Genomic DNA, 8,103 nt, shown 5'->3' on the forward strand with positions numbered 1-8,103 from the left:
CAAACTTAGTGATGGTGTAAGGCCCATATGAGAGTGGTCGAATTTTATGATAAGCTCCCATGAGGGGCTCTTTTTGCAGATGTAACCAAACTTTGTTGCCCCCTTGAAACTTATGGGGCATATGATGCTAATCATTCCATTGTCTGTATTTGGAATTGAATTTCTCTAAGATTTCTTTAACATGTTGGTGGATGTGTTAAATGTGTGTAATTAACCTAGTGGCTTTACTAGCTTCGTACTAAAAATGGGAATATTCTTCCTGTGTAGTTGCAAAAGGAAATGCAACAATAAGGGGACATAATGTTTGAAATATTAGACCCACTTCAATGGGGTTGTGTCCACTCGAGATATGGAGAGATTTGTTGTAGATGTGTTTTTCATAGGGAAGACTTTCATCCCATGTTCGTGGATTCTTAGAGTTATACATGCGTAGGATGTGCACAATCGTCATGTTGAAAACCATTGTCTGAGCATTAGTCTAGGGGTGGTATGCAGTCGACTTGGTGAGCTTAGTGTCCACAAATGACCAAAGCCTTAACCAAAATGTGATTAGAAACCTATTATCCTAATCTAATATAATGATTCACGGGATCCCAAAATGTACCCACATTCATTCAAATAAGAGTCTGGTAGTGGTCTCTTCTATGATACCTTTCTTGCAGGCAACACTTATGGCCATCTTAAAAAATATATCGATTGCCATAAGTACACAATCATTGTCATTCTTGGTAAAAGGAAGACTAGACATATAGTCCATGGGGATCGATTCCCAGGGTCTGTTAGGCATAGGAAGAGGAGTATACAAGCCTTGCTTCTTAATAATTGTCTTCATAATGGAATAAACAATGTAGGATCTGATGTGTTTTCCAACATCATGTCAAATATTTGGCCAATAAAAATAGTTTTGTAGCATAGCAAAAATTTTCTCCACACCAAAGTGTCCTGCAAACCGACTTTAGTTGACCTCCAAAATTAGCTTGGCATACATGATTAAAGGAACACAAAGTTGGCACACGTAACATGATAATGCATCATGGAGGTGAAAGTTTGGAACTTTCTTTCCAACCACTAGCATCTGGTATGTGTTGGTGAACTCTAGATCATTTTTATATAGTTGAGGTCATCCATAGGTTTCGTGGCCACAAAAGGTGAGAACAGTGGTAAGTGTTGCAATTGGTGGCTGACTGAGGAAATAAACAACATGATTGGTGTCACCCTTCCTATATTTGATATTCAAATGGAATTTTTGTAGATATGTGGAACACTTTTGATGATGATTGTTTTGCAACTTTCCTTGTGTTTGTATAAATTATAGGGGCCGGTGATCTGCGTGGATGACCATCTCTTTCCCCATAATGTAACGCTTACATTTTCGGCAAGCCTACATGATGGAGTACATCTCCTTATCATAGATGGGGTATTTTTTAGTGGTGTTGGAAAGTGTTTCACTTTGATAGGCCACTGGATGCCCTTGTTGGGTGAGAACTGATCTAATAGCATAGTCATAGCTGTTTGTCTCAATTTTAAATGGTTGTTGAAGGTTTTTCAATGTGAGTACTGGTGCAAAGTAGATGCAGTGCTTTACCTCAATAAACACCTTCTATTGGGAATCGAACAAGAAAAACTTTCGCTCCGACCTTAGTAACTTGACTCAAAGGCCAAGTGATATGAAAGAATCCCAACATGAACCTTCGATAGAAAATTTTAAGGCCCAAAAAGATTTGAAGCTCTATTAGAGCGGTCGGGGCTAGCCAATCCTAAATGACTTGGATCCCACCTGAATTCATGCTCACACATTTCTCATCAATGGTGTAGCTTAGATATTGGAACTAGCCCATGCCAAATGTGCATTTCTCTAGGTTGTCACACAATTTGTGCTTCCATAGGATTTAAAGAACCTACAGAATGTGTTGCAAGTGCTCTTCCAAGCTCTTTCTAAAGATAAGGAACACATCCAGATAAGCAATCATGAATGAGTTGGTGAAGGGCCGCAATATGTCATCCATCAGCATCATAAAACTAGAAAGAGCATTTTTCAACTTGAAGGGCATGACCAAGCATTCAAAAATACCTTTTGTTGCCTACTTGGGGCCTGACCCAGGTTTAGTAGTGAGTTTAGCCAAGCAAATACCGGTACTACCGGCCCTTACGGCAATAGTCCACGGTGCACGGACTGAGGTCTCATCTGAGGTGGTATGGGAGGGTACTGGAACCAAGTTTCCCCACCCTAGGGATGTCATGAAGTCTGAGAAGTTCACGAACCAATCTGCACACTTGCACTGCTCCACACAACCATCTGTCCTTTGCGACTTGTGCAACTGCTTCCGCGTAGCTCTATAACGGGCATGAAGAGATGCTGTCTAGATCCTTTATCCCTACTATGTTTTTATTATAGATATTAACTTAATTATGTGGGTCCAATACTCTTGTTAATCATTCAACATTTATAACCAATGCACGCAATCATAAACTGTAAAGAGATGCATAAATATCACAGAAGCAATAAACACATAGTATTGCAGAATCAACTTATCTTTTATTAATCCTTTGCTCAAGTACAATCCCAATGCCGCCTTGCACACTCAGCTGCAGGGGTCCGTGCACATAGCTGCGGACTCAACCAGGCATCTGTGCATATAGCTGCAGAGCCTCTCACTACTACTATGACCCAAGACTCGGACTTACAGACTTAGAGCGAATTCCTCCCTTAAAAACCCATAAGACTTCCCAAAGCTAAGACTAAGGCTCACTTTCCACTTAGAGCCTCACTCTATTTATACAATCCCATGGCCTGCAAATCATGGGTAGGCCGACACATTCTATATTTAATTACATTATTTTAGGTAAGACAACCCTAGACTCTCGCATTCCATGCCCGCATTTTGTAGGGTCTTTACATTACATTGACAAAAACTTGGGCTTTAAGCCCCAAAAACATGCTATGGGGGGGTCCACTGCCTAATAGGCCCATAACACAATCATCATGACTCATCTCGAGTCACTCGGCTGGTGCAGTGATCTTTGCTCAGAGTCCATCCAACAACATTTGCACTTCGCTTACATCCACAACACATTCTTCCGCTGTGCACTGTACCAATTGTGTGCATATCTTTGATGCGTTGTTGTCAGTGTTAGCTCTGCCATATCACAGTGATTTGCCGAAGTCGGAAGCATCTTTTGTCGATGGTCACATTTAAAGGAGCAACTATGGTGGTTGCCCTCACATTCTCCTCTAGCCCCCTCACCCCCCATTGGTCTTTATTTCTCGTGTTTTCGTCGAAAATCATATTAAAATCCCTTTCTGAGTCCCGGGTGTTAATGCACACAAAACCTTATGAAACCCATGCCTACACGCTCGCTCGCCTTCATAAAGCTGCCCTGTAACCCCATCTGTTGATCTCCGCCACCTTGATCTAACGGCTCCCGTCGCAGAAACTTGCGCAACCATTCGCCACCATCTGATCATCTTCCCTCGCGATCGGATAGCAGTTGCTTTCCTCGCACCTTCAAACCAACCACCCATTAACTCATGATTAAAGCGGTTTTCATCATGTCCTGTCTACCATGTGTCATGTGTTGATTGGAATAGTGCACCTTTGTATGATTATTGCCCAACCCCCCATGGCGGTGCGATCAATACCACCCACTGCCGAGATTGCTTTCCTCGGCCATTAACCTCCGCATGCCTTCGACGCCTGATGACCGTTGGATCTTCTCGCCTGAGATCCAACGGCCTGTTTCCACTCCACTTCTATATTTCCTGATACCTCCCGCCAAGCCATATCTGCCATCCATCTGTTCAATCTGACGATCAATCTTGTTCCTTTGCCCTAGTCGTACATCCGCCATGCAGTCCACTCATCCTGATCATGCCGTGCACCTGAAGGACGAAGGTGATCATCTACTAGTACCTAGCGCATTTCATCTTCAACAACTGCATTTGAGAAATAGTATGGCCGAGGAGAAAAAGACAGAACTCGAGCAGGTGAATGCATTTAATAGTTATGGAATTCTATCCTCTACGACACTCCACCTACCTGAGAAGGACAACAGAGCGTAGGAAAAGATCAAATCCATCCACTACAATAAAGAAATCACACTCAAAAAGCCCTTCAGTTAGTTAAAGCGGTTGGTGGTCAATTATGACCCCTCCATACTCAGAATGGTTGAGTGCCTTTGTAATTAAAACTCTATATATACCCAGAAAATAGATGTAATCAATGTTGATGGTTGTTGTTTTGATGTAAGGTTCAACTTCTGGAGACTGTAACTGCTTTGATACTTGCAACGTCTCGTCTTCATTTTCAGCTAATACAAGCTTCTTTTGCTGTTAATTGCTCACTTTCCATCTCTTTTCTGTTCTAGGTTGTGCTTGATATGCATTCTTCCTTAACTCTTGATGTATAGCATTAGAGGAGTTGTCATCCTACCTCTATGTTTGAATCTTGCATGTATCAGTGAATCTGTTAATCAGGTTTCTTTTCACTTAGTGATAGAGATCTGTCATCCTGTTTGTGCACTAGGGAATTAGATTTGCAGGCCTTTTTACTGGGTGCAGTCGGCCATCACAGGGTCCTATGCATCTGCTGGTGTGGTCAGTATTCTCCATATTCACCCAACCCTTAAGCTGTGAGTAATTGGTGGTCTACAGCCTTGTAGTCTGGGGGTGTTCATGCATGTCTGGAGTCAAGCAAAGTAGGAGTGGTTATCTAGCTTGAACAAGCATCATTCCTTCCATTCATCCATGTCCAACATTGAGTTGAGTTTGTAATGTTCCCGAGCATCTCCGAGCTACAACCTAGGAGAGTTTCTTGGGGTGATAACATTGATTGGCGCCATTTTCGTGGAGAGGAGATTGAAGCTCAACTTCCCTGGGAGAACGACACAACTCCATGCTTTGATGATAGACAAGGTCTGGACACATTTCTGGTTGTAATCATCTATCTAGTGACTCTACTAGAGAACCTACCTGGTGGCGACTCCACATTTCAGTTTTGGCTTAGTTTGTGAGGCATACCCGAAGAAATCCTCAGAAATTACTAGCTAACCCAGTGCCTGACCCTGAGAAGATTACTAAGTAGAAGAAAACATCACAGAAAGGAGCATCAGGATAAGTAAGCCTAAGAAAACTTATGCATCTCTGAAAGATAAGGTTATAGCTGAGGATATACAGTTTGAACATTTAGAGCCCAGCATTGTTAGTGAGAACTACCTTCAGAGATTCATAGATCTCCTTGTTCAGTCAGTTTCCCTTTGGATCTCAGTCCAAAGAAAGCCTCCCATATAGTTCATCATTTTTCTTTGTGGCTGTCATCTATTTCATTACTTCCTACCATTCAATCTGCTAGTATCCTTCCACATATCTCAGTCATGGCAGGTCAACAAGCTCCCACGAAGATGGAAAGAATCATAGCTGCTAGGTATGGACCCCTAGTCTTGCCTCTTCCTTTGAATGCTATGCCTGCAGGAGAATATCAGAAATATATGCCCAAATTCACTGGTACAGAGGGGGTAATAGCTGAAGAACACCTTGAATCTTTCTATAGTTATGTTGATAACCTTGATATCAGTGAAGATGATGTGTGGATGAGAATATTTGTCCAGGGCCTTAATGGAGAGTCTAGAAAGTGGTTCAAAGAACTGCTCCATAGGTCAATAGCAGACATTGAAGCATTGGATGACGCATTCCTGAAGCAATGGGGAGATAGAAAAGACCTGCTCTACTACCATACAGAGTTTGGAAACCTAAAGAGGGAGAATGGGGAATCTTTTCCTGATTTTAATAAAAGATTTAACCGTATGTATAGTAAGATACCAGCTAAAGTAAAGCCTACCCCCACCTCTGCCAAACTCACTTATGCCAATGCTTTTGACTCAGATTTCTGCTTTCTTTTGAGAGAAAGAAGATGTGCCACTCTAGCTGATATGCAAGATGCAGCACTAGAGGTGGAATCAAATATCATGGCTGCAGAAAAGATTAAAAGTCATGATGATAGAAGAAGGCAGAGAGGTGAGGCTTCTTCTTCCTCTGCTTCATCTTAAGAACCTAAACTAGATAAAATGACTAAGATGATAGAGTCATTAACTGCTGAGATATCTAAGCTGAAAGTTTAGCAGAGTTCTGGGAAAACAAGGTTTCAAAACGCATTTGCTCCAAGAAATCCAAATCCACTCAAAAGAGCAAATGAGCAGTTGCAAATCATACAAATGGGTAAAGAAGCAAATGAAGAACAAAGGGTTAAGGCTCCTTTCCAAAATGTAGTCATGGAGGAGGAGCAATTTCAAAAAGAGGATGAAATTCATTACATGGAAGATAAAGGTAGTGGTACCTTTTTGACATTGGCTGCATATGAAGACTCATTACTGCAGGACCAAACCAGTCAAGATTGGGATAGAGAGGTTGTTCTGCAGACTGGTGAATAGCAAAGATATAATCTCAGGTCAAAGGCAAATAATGTCAAGGAGAGTCCTGCCCAAAAAGCTGTTGTCCAGATAGAGTCACAGAATATCAGACAGAAAAGACCAGCAGTTGATCCAGTCATCATCAAAGCACTAGCACAAGAGGTAATAGGTCTTGATAAGCCCCCTTCCCCTATCCTTGAGGTTCTTGAGCTGAAAGCCACACAAACCTCCACTGACTATGTCAATTTGTAAGATGATAAACTTGTAGTTGTGCTTAGCCCTATGATCGAACCTGCTGATAATAATTCTCCATCATTTTATGTCTCCTTGACCATTCATGACAGAATCCTCCACAATTTCTTGCTAGACACTGGGGCCAACCACAATCTGATGCCTAAAGTTGTCATGGAAGAGTTAGCCCTTGATATCACTATAACATATCATGACTTATTCTCATTTGCTTCAAGGAAGGTGAAATGTCTGGGGTTGATTAAAGACCTGGCCATTACCCTAACTCAGTTGCCCATGAAGATCATGATGATAGATATTGTTGTAGCAGATGTCCCTCCCAAGTTTGGCATGTTGTTGTCTAGAGGGTGGATTAAAAGACTAGGTGGGACATTACATAATGACTTATCTTATGCCACTATCCCAGTTTTGGGAGGAGAAAGTAGGAGATTGTACAGGGAAGCATCACCAGCCTACATCATCAGTGATGAGAAGAATGCTTCTAATCATCCCATATATGCTGTGGACACTGATTTTGGAGCTTGTATCCTCCAAATAGAAGAATCCCAAAAGGTCCCAATGCAGATCAAGAAACCAGTCAATCAGGCCAAGGGAGAGCAAGGAGGTCTGGTTTGGGAGATGTTCTTTGATGGATCATGTTCGAGGGAGACCCCAGGAGTAGGGGTGGTGCTGATATCTCTAGAGCAAAAAAGCACGCATCACTACAACAAAACTAGCAATTAGCGTCCCTTTTTACTTCTTTTTTTGCATCTAGAGCCCATTTTTGGTGCTATTTGCATCCATTTATCAAATATGGTGCAAAACTTGACACAAAATTTGCATCAAGTTTTGCACCAAATCTTACACCAAGTTTAGCACTAGGTATTACAATAGGTTTTGCACCACGTTTTGCACCAAATTTTATGCCAAGTTTTGCGTCATCCTTTACACCAGGTTTTGTTCTAGGTTTTGCATCAAGTTTGGCACCTAATTTTGTTTGACATACTTTTGCATCCTCATTTGCATCCACTTTTTGCACCTACACTTGCATCAACTTTTGCATTGACTTTTGCATCCTTTTTTGCATCCTTTTTTAAATCATTTTTTGCATCCATTTTTTCATCCATTTGTGCATCCCTTTTGTGCCAAGTTTTACATCGAGTTTTGTGTCTAGTTTTGCATATAATTTTGCATCTACTTTTGTTGCATCCACTTTTCCATCTTGTTTGGCATCCATATTTACATCCTCTTTTGCATCTATTATTGTACCCACTATTGCATCTAATATTTTTGTGCCACAATTAGCGCCTAGTTTGGCACCTCCTTTTGCACCCACTTTTGATTATAATTTTGCATCCACGTTTGCATCCTCATTTGCATCTAGGTTTTCATCAACTACTACATCTATTTTTGCATCCCTTTTTGTATCCAATTTTGGACCAGGATTTGCATCGGGTCTTGTGTCTCGTTTTG

This window comes from Pinus tabuliformis, chromosome 8 (assembly GCF_031772625.1).
Source record: "Pinus tabuliformis cultivar Carrire ecotype Pingquan chromosome 8, CPIR1, whole genome shotgun sequence".
Classification (NCBI taxonomy): domain Eukaryota; kingdom Viridiplantae; phylum Streptophyta; class Pinopsida; order Pinales; family Pinaceae; genus Pinus; species Pinus tabuliformis.